This window comes from Hemiscyllium ocellatum, chromosome 4 (genome assembly GCF_020745735.1).
Source record: "Hemiscyllium ocellatum isolate sHemOce1 chromosome 4, sHemOce1.pat.X.cur, whole genome shotgun sequence".
NCBI lineage: Eukaryota > Metazoa > Chordata > Chondrichthyes > Orectolobiformes > Hemiscylliidae > Hemiscyllium > Hemiscyllium ocellatum.
The window spans coordinates 4813660-4831160 of record NC_083404.1 but is presented as its reverse complement, the minus strand read 5'-3'; positions in this window follow the sequence as shown (position 1 = coordinate 4831160).

The window sequence follows — 17501 nt, the reverse complement described above, 5'->3', positions numbered from 1 at the left end:
ATATTTTATCAAAAGCTTTCTTGAAACCCTAAAATGCTTATCTTATCTATTATTTCACCAAAAAATCTATTAAATTAATTACTAATGAGCTGCCATTTGTAAATTTGTATTTACCATCCTCCTAATACAAGCTTCTTCAAGTATCAATTTGTTTTGTTTCATTTATCACTTCCAAAACCTTACCCACCACTGATATTGAACTAACCTTGCAATCTTTTTTAATCAAATTTGTCACATTTGCCACTCTCCAAACCTCTGCCGCCTTTTCCAAACTTGTATCGTCATGATGTGGAGGTGCCAGTGTTGGACTGGGGTGGACAAAATTAAAAATCACACAAAACAGGTTATGTCCAGCAGGTTTATTTGGAAGCACTAGCTTTCAGCGTGTTGCTCCTTCATCAGGTAGCTAGTGGGGCAGGATAATAGGACACAGAATTTATAGCAAAAGATCATCGAGTCATAAAACTAATGCAATGTGTTGAATAAACCTAGATTGCTCTTAAGTCTTTAATATCTTAGAATGGAGTTACAGGTTTTGATTCATTGATACGTAAATCCCAGAACTTCTTTCAAGTCACATAGAGTCATAGAGATGTACAGTATGGAACAGACCCTTCAGTCCAACCTGTCCATGCCGACCAGCTAACCCAATCCAATCTAGTCCCATCAGCCAGCACCAGGCCCATATCCCTCCAAATCCTTCCTATTCATATACCCATCCAAATGCCTCTTAAATGTTGCAATTGTACCAGCCTCCACCACTTCCTCTGGCAGCCCGTGCCACCCTCTGTGTGAAAAAGGTTACTCCTTAAGTTTCTTTTATATCTTTCCCCTCTCACCCTAAACCTATTCCCTCTAGTTCTGGACTCCCTGACCCCAGGGAAAAGACTTTGTCTATTTACCCTATCCATGCCCCTCATAATTTTGTAAACCTCTATAAGGTCACCCCTCAGCCTCCGACAGTCCAGGGAAAACAGCCCCAGCCTATAGTTCCCTATAGCTCAATCCTGGCAACATCCTTGTAAATCTTTCTGAACCCTTTCAAGTTTCACAACATCTTTCCGATAGGAAGGACACCAGAATTGCACACAATATTCCAACAGTGGCCTAACCAATGTCCTGTACAGCTGCAACATGACCTCCCAACTCCTGTACACATTCCCGAGATAACATAAGGTTTTATTTTTAAAAAGTGATATCTCAGCTCAGACAATGCATTAAAGGTGTGAGGTTAGAGTCTGTCTGTATTCCAACCTTGAGTCAGACAGATTCTATTTCCAAAGTAGGAATTTATAAAATGTCACATGAACTGACTGCCTTATTATTCTACTATGGAGGCTCCATTTGAAGAGCTAAAGTTCGGGCTAAGACAAATTCCCTGAAGTACTCTGAAATCACGCGCCAAAATTTGATCCACCCTTAGATTGGTGATTTAATTCCCTAATAATTTTCTTTTTCATGGAACACAGAAAAACATTGCAATAAAATTAGATACCACAGAATGTCAACGTGCTCCCACTCACCCTGCAGTTGTAACATATGGATGACAACCCAGTATGTTGCTTTATTTTATCACCATTTTTCCATACTAGCATTAAAGATATTTAATTAAAACCAGGAGCACAAGAGGACAAGTGAGGACAAAGATTCAAAAAAGACACAGGGCAATTTTTTTATGCAGAGGTTGGCTTGCACGTGGAATGGACTTGCTGAGGAAGTGGTACAGTTACAATGTTTAAAAGACATGTAGATAAGTACATGAATAGGAAAGATTTGGAGGGATATGGGCCAGGAGCAGGCAGGTGGGACTAGTTTAGTTTGGGATTATGTTTGGCGTGGACTGGATGGACCGAAGGGTCTATTTCCTTACTGCATGATTACGTAACTTTCGACATTTTCCTGTAGGTACATCTAGTGGTTGGTGAAATTAAATTGATTTGTTTCACATTTATCTATGGAAAAGAAAACAATGAAAAATGTTATTGTTATTTGATATGCATGGTTTTGAAATGTAGATTAAATTGACAATCTAGGTAGTCCTGTTGCTTTTGTGTGGAATGATAATGGTATAATTGTATTGAAGGAAGAAACTGGAAAGACTGTTTAATGAGTAACATTACATAGGCACATCCCTTTCTGTGCAATCAGCTCCTGCACATTCCCCTATGTATCGGTATGATTTGCCTGCAAGGCTGGTGTTAATACTGATTGCAGCAGCTGCTTACACATGGATTCACCATGGCAACCGTGATAGTTGCTAAGCAACTATGTTCTTTTAGGGACAGTGAAAATGCCCAAAGGCTCACTAAATATATGTGAGGAGAGAGGAAGTTCCTACTTTTTGTACAGATAATTTAAAGGAATCAGCACCAGGGACAGACTTAATAGGGTATGTAATCAATGAACTGTATGTAATGGCCTGCAAATGGTCAGCTGGAGCTATGCAAGTACGCAGCCAGTGAAGCTGAGAGCTGACCATTCAAAATTATGATTTTCTTCATTGCGCAGTGGGTCACAATTCTTTATTGGTTTGCTTAGCGATTGTGGGGCTAGCTGCTGCATTGAAGCAGCTTTCTCTCACTGTCATGAAAGCACAGAGCTTTCCTGGCAATTTGATGTTGGAAAAAGAGTGTGATATTGATTGGTGCTGGTGAATTAGTGCCTCGGTTGTCTGAAGTGTTGCTGCTCAGGGGTGTAATGTACAGTGGGGGGGGGGGAGCAGAGATTTGTGAATTTGCTGCATTCCATCAGTGTGTGTATGTGTGTGACATCATTGCAGGCAGCTCAGCTGTTTCTGCAGATACCATAAATAGCTGGTAGAAGAATCAGACTCCCTGCAATGAAAAACCATTAACCCTTGTAACCCTGGTATTAAGAATGTGGCAAACCTAATTACCAATTGGTTCAATGCTGGTATGAGCTTTGGATTTTAGCATTCAGAATGATTCACTTCATCGTTTGAGCATCTTAAAGCGATGGTTGAATATCTTTTTTTAAATGAGTGATTCATTGAGTTGGTCAGAATTAAGCACAGTTGCCAATCTTCATCCTGATCAAATCAAAGTTTGCCACAATTGCGATTTAACGCAGTACTATTTGTAAATGAGCTCTAAATATCATGTCTGGATAAGTAAATGCTGGGAACTGTCTTGTTAAATGAAGTGTAGGTTGAATTTTGAGGTAGAATAGTGCAGGAGGTGTTTTTGTGTTTGAGAAACATCTATCAAATGTTTGTCAGAATAAAAAAGTAAAAGTTGATGCAGAAAAATTACACCGATTATGATTTTGAAAACGCAGTGCAGTTTAATTAATCCAAATGATACTACCAATGTTAGCACAAAGGTTACCAGATATATGTAGCTGCTGTGGAACCAATGTTTTACCCCCTACATGGGTTGCTATAAGAATTTTAATTACAAAATTTGTAATGGATGAGTTTGCTACTGGTAAGTCACTTTTTAAGAGGAATAATTATGATGTATCTTGGGCAAAATCTTTGATTTTGGAAACGAATGTTTCAGATTCTGCATTCCGTCCTATTGGGAAGGTAGGTTTTGTAACACTAGGCAAAATGATTTATTTTCTCAAGTGAATTGGTGCTGAACTGCAAACATGGAATCTCATGAATAATGCAAACATGATCTGAATCACAAGTCAAGAGTTTTACCCGGCGTACTTTGGTGTGTATGTGTGTAAGACTGTGAATATACAGTAACACTTGCTATCTGACTGATATATACTGCTAGGTCACACTGATAGAGCTTTTCTAGCTGCACTGTCACTGGGAGATGCTTAGCTTATTTACTTTCATATAACTAGGAAGGTAGATGCTCTAAAATGCAATGTATGTTTGCGTTATGGAAGTGAAAACAAATGGCAAGAAGAGAATTCAATGAATGGGGATTTGATTTCAGACATATTAGTGGGAAAGTTAACCCACTCAGCTGCTCCCACATTGGCAGCTTGCCAGTCTTATCGTGTGCCATGCTTGTTTTTATACCAATGTTGCTTAGATTGGCAAATGCTGCTGCACATTGGAGATGCTGGCATGTCACTGGATGCCTGCCAGGACATTGTAGGATTGATGCCATAACTGGCTCTGCAGCCTGGCAGGAATAACTAGCGCAAAGGCATTCAACACTTTGAATGTCACTTTGTTTCTGAGCACAATGCCAGGGAGTGTTTAATGAGAGAACTCTTTGTTCCCAGGCCCTCAACATCAAGTGGGCTGGTGGTCTCATTAACCTGACTGCTGCAAATAAAAACACACACAATAGACTCTTATGATACTGTGCTTGATGTTGTTAAAGTTCTTGGTTTCCTTTTAATTCATGATTCTTTAATGGGTATTGAGGAAAGGTCTGCGTGCAAAGTAATTTAACATATGCGGTTCACACTTTTTGGTGTTTATGCATTAGCAAATATGTATTGTTCCTTCAAAAAAGTACACAGTTCCTGAATCCAATTTCAGCTCAGCGAGTGTGTCTTTGAAAATTTGAGTGGGTTACTTCCTATATTTCATACATATGAAATTTGTTTACTTTTCAAAGCTGAGTAAGCTGATAACTGCATACTTTTTTGGAGATAAAGCAGTAAATTTAACATTTAATCAATTACTTAATATCGCTGTAGAAAGACATGGAATTCCAATAATATTTTAGCAAGTCTTCTGTCACATCGCAGAACAGTAGACATTAACAATATAGTTAAAAATCATACAACACCAGGTTATAGTCCAACAGGTTTATTTGGAAGCACTGTTGTGTGATTTTTAACTTGGAGAAGGTGAGGACTACAGATGCTGGAGTTCAGTTGAGAATGTGGTGCTGGAAAAGCGCAGCAGGTCAGGCAGCTTTGTCCACCTCAGTCCAACACCAACACCGACACCTCCACTTAATTAATGATATAGTTCACAAGTTACAATTCTTTCCAGGGATAAAGTTAGCGAACTCCGCCCTTGGCCAGATAATGGGGAGCAGAACACTGAAGCCAGAGTATGCGCCGAAGATGAAGTATGGGCTATTTACTTTGAAGAAAATAGTATGAAGAATGTTAGACTACAAATGGAGAATGCGTTTTGCAACCATCCTATATCTACAGCGTATACCTGAAGGCAGTATTTTATACTTGCTGCATAACAGGAATTCCAGTATTTACCCTCATGATTATCCAGACCACACCTGAAGGATGAGTGGCATCAGCTGAAGGAGAAAAATATTACCTTCTGTAGAAATGATATTCTTCCTCATCAGTACTTAACAACTTGTTATCTTTGCAGAGAATGGTTCGGTGTTATACTAATCAAACTGAGATCTTTGCTAAGAAACAAATCTTTTTCAGTTGTATCGTGAACTAAAGACTACAACATCCTCAGACCTACACTAACTGCAGATATATATCATTTCACAAATAGATAACGTTGCTTACCTTTTCCGTGACAACTCAAAACTGTCCATCTGTGTATTGCTTTCTTTTTAGAGAGTGTGTCAAACCAACAAGAGGTTATTTCAGACTCTTTTACATCACACTATTTCATATGGCGATGACTTTGAACCTCTTCTAATAATTTGGAAATTATATTGCATAACATACACATCATTAAAATTTACGAATAGACTTCCTTTCTCGCTGTAAATTGAGAATACAGGGCAGAATCTTTCTCAGCACTGGACTATGGTGAGAACTTCGGAAGGACTGTATGAGAAATCAGCACAACCTTTTATTGATATTGGGAACAAAAGGTCACATTTTCCAACTGAGTTCCAGATGCCGAGATGAGATGAGATTCTCACCAGTGAGTGGTTAGAGGTCTATTCTCACTCTCATTAATACCCAATCTCAGCTCTCATTAACTTGCAGGTTCCTATTTAATAGCTGCTGGGTAGAAACTAGACGCTGGTAATTCCTGACGTACAAGTTGGAGTGGGTACTTAGTGACTCCAGCTCACTGCCTTCTCAGCTGGATCTCCACCTGGCACCAACATTTCAAATCATGTTCCAAGGGCAGTAGCCCATAGCAGCCCATGACCACTGAAAGCCCAAGAGAATGTTATCAAGAAGCCAATGTTGGGGAATTTTAATCGTGGAGAATGGAGGCCGAGGGGCTAATTACTGAGAGGAGGCAGTTCCACAATGGGGAAGGAGATGACAGAATATGGCAAAGGAAAGAGAGGTTGTTTGGGGGAATGTTGAAGACGTGTTGAAGAAACAGCCTGGCTACCACTGGGGAAAATGCATTAATGAATGTGGCACATCTGCATGATATGACTGGAGCTGGTGTTAAAGTAAGCAGATGCAGAATCAGATAGATGGGTTAGGTGGGGACTTGGAGTAAGTGCAAAGCCTACGGGTTGATGATGGGTGGGCTATGTTTAAATTTTGGGTGGAAAGGCACAAGGTGAAACTCAATATCTTGAGAATTACCTGCTGTTGACATCCCTTGTCGTTTAAGAGCACAATGGAGATGGGAGTAGGGTTGCTCATCAGGCTGGATGGCCTGTTTGCAGTGCAGAGTAACATCAACAGAGAGAGTTCAATTCCTTCACCAGCTGAGGTCACCTCTCCCCTCACCTGAGGCCTCATAGTGACCTGTGATGATCTCACAAAACTCAGGATGTAGGAAGGATGTGCCCAGTGATCATTGAGTCCAGAACCAAGGGTCACAGTTTAAGAATATGGGGTCTGAGATAAGGATAAATGTCTTTGCCCAGAGAGTGGTAAGCCTGTCTCTACAATAGAAAGTGGTTGAGGCCAAAACTTTGAATGTTTTCAAGAAGGAGTTAGATGTAGTTCTTGGACCTAAACAGGGTATGGGGAGAAAATAGGAACAGGAGACTGAGCTGGATGAATAGCCATGATAATACTGAATGGTGGAGTAGGCCCAATGGGCCAAAGGGCCTACTTCGCCACCTATCTTTTGTGTAATCTCATGGGCCTACCGTTCTATGTTCTACACCTCCCACCAAGCAAGGCATTTAACCTTGGTACCACAAAGAGCGTTCAAGGGCATGCCAGGAGCAGCATTAGACCTGGAAACAATGTGTCAAATGGTGAAGCTACCACAGAGCCTACTAACCTGCCAAACAGCAGATGTAGCGTCTTGTAGAAAGAGCTAAGAGATTGGATAGCCAGTGGATTAGACCTAATCTCTGCAGTCCTACTATATCCAGTTGTGAATGGTGGAGAAAAGTTAAAGGTCAGCAGATGTCTACATGGACTTTACTAAAGCATTTGATGAGGTCCCTCATGGTCAGCTGGTCCAGAATATTGTCATATGGGACCCGTGGTAAGTTGGCAAATTTAATACAAACTTGTCTTGATCATAGGAGACAGAAGGGTAGTTGTGGAGGGGTCTTTATCTGACAGAAATTCTGTGACTATTGGAAGGAACAGTGCTAAGATCCCTGTATTTGTAACCCACGTAAATGACTTAGATGAAGGTGTTGGTAGTCTGATTAGTACGTTTGCAGATGACATGAAAATTGGTGGAATAGAGGAAGGTTATCAAAAGGTACAGCAGGATGTAGATCAGCTGGGAAGTTGGGCAGAGAAATGGCAGATGGAGTTTGATCTGGACAATTGTGAGATGATGCATTTTGGGAGGTCAAATGTAAGAGGAAAATATACAGTAAATGGCAGGATCTCTTGGAGCATTGACATACAGATCTTGGGATCCAAGTCAGTAGCTCCTTGAATGTGGCAATGCAAATAGATAAGGTGGTAAAGAGGGCATACAACATGCTTGTCTGCTTTGGTCGGGTCATTGAATATAAAAGTTGGTGAGACATTGCATTTGTTTAAAACTTTAGTTGGGTCACAATTGGAGTATTGTGTGCAGTTCTGGTCGCCACACCATGGGAAAGAAGAGGGCACCCATACCAGACTCCTGCTCAGTGACTACAGCTCCACCTTCAACACTATAATCCCCTCCAGACTGATCTCAAAACTCTGAGACCTCAGTCTCAGCTCTGCCCTCTGCAACTGAATCCTCAGTTTCCTGACCCATAGACCTCAATCAGTGAAAATGGATAACTTCACCTCCTCCATGATAATGCCCTCCCAAGGATGTGTCCTCAGTCTCTACAGTACTGCCTGTACCCTCACCACTGTGTTGTCAAACTCCAAATGAACATCATCTACAAATTCGCTGATGACACCACAATGATAGATCAGAAAGCAAACAATGACGAGTCAGAATACAGAAGGGAGGTGGAGGGCTTTGTCATGTGGTGCAGTGTTAAAAAATCTCTCTCAATGTCTGTAAAACTAAAGAACTGATCGTTGACTTCAGAAAGGAAGGAGGAGAATATGCTCCCATCTAAATCAATGGAGCTGTGATTGAGAGGATGGAGAGCGCCATGGTCTTCAGAGTGACGACAACCTCTAACCTGTTCTGGACTTCCCACGTAGATGTGATGGTCATGAAGGCACAACAATCCCTCTTCTTCCTCAGGTGGCTCAGGAAATTCAGCCTGTCCATAACTTCACTAACGCTGAAAATGTGTTGCTGGAAAAGCGCAGCAGGTCAGGCAGCATCCAAAGAACAGGAAATTCGATGTTTCGGGCATAAGCCCTTCTTCAGGATTTTCAGCTCTGATCTCCAGCATCTGCAGACCTCACTTTCTCCTCATAACTTCACTAACTCCACCTTCACTAACTCTTACAGATACACCGCTGAGACCATACTGTCCAGGTGCGTAGCAGCCTGGTACGGTAACTGCTCTGCCCAGGACCATAAGAAACTACAGAAGGTGGTGTGCACAGGCCTAGAGCATCACGGAAGCCAACCTCCCATCTATCAACTCCAATTACATTTTCCATTGCAGCAGAAAGGCTGTCAATCATCAAAGACCCCTCCCACCCTGGTAATGCTCTCCTACAACCTCCTCCATCAGGCTGAAGATACAGAAGCCTGAACACATGGACTAGTGGGTTCAGGAACAACTTCTTCCCTGCCATCACTAGATGATGAATGGACTCTCTAACTTCAAATAATGCTGATCTTGTTAATGTTGATTTGTCTCGTGCACATCCTGTGCAGCGTAACTTGTACACCACTACCTAGTTTATTTTCAGCCTATGATCTGTACACCCTTGCTTACTACGATTTGCCTGTACTGCTCGTAAACAAAGTTTTTCACTGTACTTAGGTACACATGACAATAAATCAATCAATTCCTGAAGAAGGGCTCATGCCCAAAACATCGATTCTCCTGCTCCTTGGATGCTGCCTGACCTGCTGCGCTTTTCCAGCAACACATTTTCAGCTCTGATCTCCAGCAACTGCAGACCTCACTTTCTCCTAATAAATAAATAAATCAATCAAATCAAAGGATGTGGAGGATTTAGAAAGGGTGCAAAAAACGTTTGCCAGGATGTTGCCTGAGTGAAATGTATTAGCCATAAGGAGGGGTTGGACACTTCTGAAGAAGAGTCACTGGACGGGAAACATTAACTTTGTTTTCCCTCCACACATGCTGCCAGACCTGCTGGGTTTTTCCAGAAATTTCTGTTTTTAGTTTCCGATTTCCAGCCTGGCTTTTTTTTTGTTTAACTCCTGAGGGGATTTGATGGGATAAATGTGGAGAGGGTTTTTTCCTCTAATCAGATAATCTGGAACCACTAAGGGTCAATTTTCACAAATTTGGGGGTCACCCGTTTAGAACTGACTAGAGGGAAAGCTTTTTCTCCCAGAGTTTTGTGATCTTGGGAACTCTCATCATGAAGTGGTATTGGAAGCAGAGTCCTTAAATAGTTTTGAAGCCGAGGGAGACAGGTTCTTGAACAGCAAGGGGGTAAAAGGTTGATCAGGGTAAATGGAAATGTGAATTTGAAGTTACAATCAGATTAGCCATGATCCTTTTAAATTGTGGGGTAGGCCTGAGGGGCTGAATAGCATTCTACTCCTCTTTGTTTATTTAGACACACATCCTGTGGTGAAAAGAGGGGTCAAAGGCTTAGAATTCCACAGTGAGTAACTTGCTTCGACTGCCCAGAGCTTGTATCACTTATAAGGTACAAATCAGGATTACAAAGGAATACTCTTCACAGGCCGAGGTGATTGCAACTCTGGCAACATGAAAAGTGCAACGCATTCAAGACAAAGCAGCCTACTTCAGTGTCACCTCATCCACCTTCTTTAGCATTCGCTCCTTTCACTATTGAGTCGGCACTGTGTGCTAATCACAAGATGTGCTGCAACGACTCACTAAGGCTCCTTCTGATCATGCCTTCCGAGCCCACAGCTCCCGCCTGCTGGAAGGACCAGGATGTTTCTGGGAATGGAAGGTTTGAGCAGTAAGCAGAGGCTGGATAGGCTGGGACTTTTTCACTGGCGAATAGGAGGTTAAGGAGTGACCTTGATAGAGGTTTATAAAATTGTGAGGGGTACAGATAAGGTGAATGATAGGTGTCTTTTCCCTAGGGTGGGAGAGTTCGAGATTAGGGGGCACATGTTTAAGGTGACAGGAGAAAGATTTGAAAAGACTTGAGGAGTAATTTTTTTCCCTATACAGAGAGTGGTTCGTGTGAGGAATGACCTTCTAGATGAAGTGATGGATGTGGGTACAGTTACAATATTTAAAGACATTTGGATAAGTACCTGCATAAGAAATATTTGTAGGGATATGGGCCAAGTGCAGGCAAGTAGGACTAGTTTAGTTTGGGATAATGGTTGGGCTGAAAGGTCTGTTTCATACTGTATGACTCTATGACTCTCAACAGATGCATGCATGGGAACACTACAACTTGCAAGGTCCCCTTTAAGCCATGCAGCATCCTGACTTAGAAATCTGTATTGCCATTCTTTTGCTCTTACTGGTCAAAATCTTGGAATTTCCTTCCGAACAGCTCTGCAAGTGTACCTATACCACATGTAATGCAGTTTATCAATTTGGTGTCTCTCTCTCTCTCACACACACACACAACCACACACCCCTATGATTTAACTTGATTTATTGTAGTCACATGTACACAAGTTCAGTGAAAAGCTTTGTTTTATGAGCAGTGCAGGCAGATCATAGGAAACAAGGACATAGAGATCATAGGGTGCTTAGACAGAGTGAGGGATACAGGGTTAAGTTGCACAGGAGTACGTGAACTAAGATCAACATTTGCAAGATCAACATTATTTGATATTACAGAGGTCCATTCAGCAGTCTAATAACATCAGGGAGAAGTGGTTCTTTTCCTTCTCCAGTCAATTAATGCTGGTCGATAACTGCTCTGTGAGCCAGAGGTGCCCATATCCAGTGAAAGAAGAATTTTTTAAAAACCACATTTACCAGCACATAAGGCATTTGCACATGTTCCATTCTATGTTCAAGGCTTTACTTTTCACAAACTACTGTCATAACTGAAACGTTTGCTTATTGTAAGTCACTGCACTACACCATCAAATTTCTGTTCAGACGTTATTTATACAGTCATGAAACACACGTTTCAAATGTCTCATTGATAGCCTCGGTCTGAACACAACGAAATGCTGCAACATTAGCATTAACATGTTGTGCGATGAGACTTACACATAATGAAGTCTGCATGAGTACCGCTAACTCGTGTATGTTTTGCAAATCTGAAAAAATATGGCATTTGAAAGGTTTTATTTCTGAGAGAATTGCAGAAATTGTGTGTCGCTTAGGTCTGCTTCAACTCTTGTACTGAAGTATGGAATCTGTAATAGAACTGAAATGGCTAGCAGTCTTAGGTAATAATTCTAAAATGCTCGCTAATTTTGATTTTTATCAAACTATCAAGCTCCTTGATGTAAAATTGCAGCCTCCACGTTTAAGTTACATCAACAATTGAAACAATCAATTTGGAAACCAGAAGACTGACTCCGAGTTGCTGGCAAATCAGGCTAGATTAGGTTGGGATACCTGGTCAGCATGGATGACTGGAATGAAAGGTGTTTTGTCATGTTGTACATCTCTATGACTCTAATAAACCTGGAAAACCAAGGTGATGTCAAAATATCCCTAGAATAAGATGTCTTGGTGTTAGGTGAGAATAGATAGTCCGTGCTATCTAAGATCACAACTGAAAAATGTCCCAACTATGAACTTGTACTCCAAGGTCTTTTTTTTAGCAACACTCCCCAGGACTTACACACCTTAATGGTAAGGTCCTGGTAAGTCCTGCCCTGATTTGCCTTTCCGAAATGCAATACCTCACATTTATCTAAATTAAACTCCATCTTGAGGGAATAATCCTAAAGTTCTGTAGTGCTCATAGAATCCTTAGTATCGGCCCCACCCTCCCTTCAAGGTGAAAGGAAATTTAAGTTGTAGGCATATTCACAATTTAGCGCACAAGTCATTGAGGTGTTGTTTGCAAAGTAAGGTAAATCTGAAAACTTGGAAATTGAACAATTTTAGAGAAATCGGTCTGGTTCCAAACCTCTTTTCCCAGCTATAAGAACTGTTCTGCTTACCATTTCATAAACAAACCATTGGTCATCAACAGATATAGACACAGTAGCAAACAGAGACAAATTTTAAGTGTCTAGCTCTGACACAACTTACATGTTGATTATTTATGAAAAGGTCAGAACATCATTAATGCTTCTAAGAACCTCAATTCAGATTTTCTGGATTGATTTATCTAGTCCAAGCCACCTTTTTAAAAAAGATTCACAGGATGTGGGCATTGCTGGGTATGCCAGTACTTACAGTGCATTCCTAGTTGCTCTTACAGGTGGCTTCTAACTTATGAATGTCCATCTTATGAATATTCAGACATAAGACCATGTTCTCATACAAAGATACCATTTTGAATACCCATATGAACATTTCCTGCGTTTATAAACAGCTGCTTTATATTGTCCTGCATTGTGTTCTGACTTGCATCAAAACTGACTTGCAAATGCATTCCAGAATGCATTCACAACTTGGGGATATGCTATATTTCACTCTTTATTAAGCAATATATATTTGCCTTAAATAGCTCAGTAACGACAAGAGATTAAACATGAATTCTCTTTCTATACACAGAAATCAATCAATCCAATGGATGAAGATTTAATTGGCTCATTGTAGGTGGGAAAATCAAACTCTAGGTGAAGTTGTGAAACATTTATTTTTCTCCATGTACATTTCCAGTTCCCTTTAGTTTTATTCCTCTGCCTACCTCTGCCTATGGGCTGTGTTCACATGCTGCCAGGTCCAATACTTACCTTTTTGTTACACTCCCCCTTTGGACAACCCCAAATGGTGCTGATGACCTCAGAAGTGACAGCATCCAGGTCCTCCCCAAATAACCCAAGATAAAAATAACTTTGGCTGAACACTCGGTACGTCAGTCAACATCTGTAGGCAATGTAGTACATTCATATTTTAGGTATAACCTCTTCATTGGAACTAGAGAAAAAGTACAGAGAGCATTGGAGAAGGCTTAGAGCAAAGTGAATAAGAATCTTGTGTGCCTCACCACAGTTTTACCAGCCCATAGGGCTACTCTCTTATTAGAGAGAGAGGCGATTGTTGGTGTTTAACCCAAGGGTCACCGCGCTTCAGGTAAGGGGAGAGGTTGAAAAGGAAGTTCCTCATGGTAACCTCAGCTGATGTGGGAATTGAACCCATGCTGTTGGCATCACAGTACTTCACAAATTAACTGTCCAGCCAACTGAGCTAAAATTAGAATCTGGCAGAATTGTTGGAGCAATATTAGCAGGTTATAAACCAAAGAAACTCAAATAATTGAGTTAATTTTTGTTGAGGTTGTAAGCAAAGTATGTTGAAGAACTTTGCCCTAACTCAAAGCTTGTACACAAACCATTACCTTCTGCAGTCTTCCCTGGGAGCATGCATTCCCTTTGGATTACAACCTGATGGAGAGAATTAGCACAGAGCAGGTGAAGGTGAGAGAAGAGAATGGAAGATGAGGCATACAGGTGAGCTCTAATTGGGAGCTATTCCTGGTGAAGGGCTTATCCCCGAAACGTCGACTCTCTTGCTCCTCAGATGCTGCCTGGCCGGCTGTGCTTTTCCAGTGCCACCCTTTTTGACTCTGACTCTCCAGCATCTGCAGTCCTCGCGTTCTCCCGGAGAGGCCTTGTCAGAGTCATCAGAGAGCAATTCATGAGGAATGGTGTGCAGAGAACTCCCTTTCGCTTGGGACGTCCATCCTGAGAGCTGCCATCTGCCCTGCAGCCTCTGAACAAGACAGGGACAGTCTGCCAGTCCCTGTGAGTGTGACCATGACCTAGAACGTTTTACTCCTATTGAGATGGAAAAGGCAACTCCTTGCCTGCATCATGCATTGTATCATCCGGCTCTGAATAAAAGTGGCCACTGATGAGTCCAAGAGAGCAAAATACATTTCATTCTGTCTTGGCAGACAGAAGCTTTGTGAAGATAGCTGGCTTCCCTTGATGCAGACTGCCTGCACAAAGCTTTGTGGGCACTACTTTGAGATGTTCCAAACTTTAAGAAAATTCAGGACAAACGTCGAGCTGGTTTGTGACATTGGGCCGGGAATCATTATCCAAGGCAGCTGTCATCTGTCTCTGTCATTCCGCTGTCTTTTCAGCTGCAGTTGCCTGGCAATGACATTAGCTACTGACTGATGGGGGCAATCTGCTGACCACTTGCTTCCCAGCTCCACTCCGAAACCCACCAAATTATCAGGAGGATGCACATAATGAAAGTCCTATACAATAAGACAGAGCTGTTTGTTCACAAAGCTTTCACTGTTTGGAATGCTCTTAAAGTAGCCACGTGTGGGGCTCAGTACAGCATGTGCCAAAAAACATAATTATTTTCAGCATTTCACACATCGCTGCCATTATGATAGCATGGAATGTACCATACAGCTATACAGCAACTAGCTGAGGACAAGGTGAATGCATGGAATCATCTGACCAACAGATCCATTGTCCTCTCCTTCCAACACCCCCACAGCTCCACAGTACCTTCCCCTGCAATCACAAAAGGTGTAACACCTTCCCATTTACTCTGCACCCCCCTCCCTATTCAAGGCCCCAGACACCCCCTTCCAGGAGAAGCAGTGATTTACCTGCACTTCACTCAATCTAGTTTACTGTACTTGTTGCTCCAGACTGGGGTGACTACTTCACAGAATACCTACATTCTGTCCACTAAAATGACCCTAACCTTTTAGTTGCCTTGTCACTTCAGCAGAGTGTTCCCTGGCCAACCTCTCTGTCTCAGGCTTGCTGTGGTGCTCCAGTGAAGCTCAGCACAAGTTGGAAGAACAACACCTCATTTTCCACTTGGGAACCCTGCAGCCCTCCTGACGCAATATCATGATCAATAATTTTAGGGCCTGAGCCTCTTCTCCCATGTCTTTACCCAACCCCCACACACCAGGCCTTGTCATCACATGGGCTAAGACCATAAACAACCCATTGTCAGCCATTAGCAGTCCCTGCTAACAACCCTTCATTCTCCCAGGCCAACCTTTCCCCATTCCTTTATCTGTCCAACTGTATTTCTCTCTCTTTGGACTCCATAGAGTCATTGAATCATACAGCACAGAAACAGACGCTTTGGTTCAGCCAGTCTAGCTAAATATAATCTCGAATTAAACCAATCCCACCTGTCTGCCCCTGGCCCATATCCATTCAAACCTTATTCATGTATCTATCCAAATTTCTTTTAAATATTATAATTGTACCCACATCCATCACTTTTTCAGAAAGTTCATTCCACACACGAACCACCCTCTGTGTAAAAAGAATTTGCCTCTCTTGTCTTTTTTTTAAATCTCTCTTCTCTCACCTTAAAAATGTGCCTTCCTAGTCTTGAAATCCCCCATGCTAGGGAAAAGACAACTACCATTAACTCTATCTGTGTGCTGTGAAGAAGGCATATGGTGTACTGGGCTTTATTGGTAGAGGAATTGAGTTCTGGAGTCCTGAGGTCATGTTGCAGTTGTATAAGACTCTGGTGCGGCCTCATCTGGAGTATTGTGTGCAGTTTTGGTCGCCATACTATAGGAAGGATATGGAGGCATTGGAACGAGTGCAGAGGAGGTTTACCAGGATGTTGCCTGGTATGGTAGGAAGATTGTATGAGGAAAGGCTGAGGCACTTGGGGCTGTTCTCATTGGAGAAAAGAAGGTTTAGGGGAGATTTGATAGAGGTGTACAAGATGATTAGGGGTTTAGATAGGGTTGACAGTGAGAACCTTTTTCTGCTAATGGAGTCAGGTGTTACTAGGGGACACAGCTTTAAATTAAGGGGTGGTAGGTATAGGACAGATGTTAGGGGTAGATTCTTTACTCAGCGGGTTGTGAGTTCATGGAATGCCCTGCCAGTAGCAGTGGTGGACTCTCCCTCTTTATGGGCATTTAAGCGGGCATTGGATAAGCATATGGAGGTTATTGGGCTAGTGTAGGTTAGGTAGGCTTCGGTCGGCGCAGCATCGAGGGCCGAAGGGCCTGTACTGCGCTGTATTTTTCTATGTTCTATGTTCTATGTTCTATCTATACTTCCCAGTATTTTATATATTTCTATTAGGTTGCATTCCTAGTTAGTGTTTAATCCCCCTCCCTTTCCCTGCGCCATCTTCAGAAATACCAACCTTTTCCTAGCTGCAATCAATTCTGAAGAAAGATCACTGGATCTAAAACATTAACTCTGCTTTCTCTCAACAGATGCTGCCAGACCTGCTGTTTTCTGTTTTTATATCCATTATCTGATTAGGCTGTCCATGATTGACTTATCCGATTGCAGTGCTAAGACAATTCCATTTCTCAATGAATCATGAAATGGAATCATTGAGTCTCACACCTTGCCTTTCTTCTGTTACTTACGCAGGATCATTTGGCTAAGAGAAGTAAAAGCCCCTCAAGGTCTGAAGGGAGGCTGGGGTTGTTTTACATGGAGCAGAGGAGATTGAGAGGGGACGTTATTGAGATATATGAAATTACGAGGGGCATTGATAAGCTAGACAGGAAAACACTCGAGAGGGATCAATAACCAAGGGCATAATTTAAGGTAAGGGGTGGAAGGTCTAGAGGAGAAATGAGAAGGTTTCTCACTCAGTGGATGGTGTGCATCTGGGTCTCACTACCTCTATGGAGGAGAAAGTAAGGTCTGCAGATGCTGGAGATCAGAGCTGAAAATGTGCTGCTGGAAAAGCGCAGCAGGTCAGGCAGCATCCAAGGAACAGGAGAATCGACGTTTCGGGCATAAGCCCTTCTTCAGGAAACATAAGCCCTTCTTCCTGAAACGTCGAATCTCCTGCTCCTTGGATGCTGCCTGATCTGCTGCGCTTTTCCAGCAACACATTTTCAGCTCACTACCTCTATGCCTAGAAGAAGCAGAGACTCCTCAGAACATTCAAGAAGTATTTAGATGTGCACTTGCAATATCAAGGCTATGGGCAAAGCGCTGGGAAATGGGATTAAAGAGTTAAGTGGTTGGTTTTGACTGTCACAGACATACTGTGCTGTATACCTCTGCGACTCAATGACATAAAATGAACATTCCAGACTAAACGTTTGTATGCAATGTGGTATGGATTTACTTACAAAATCTA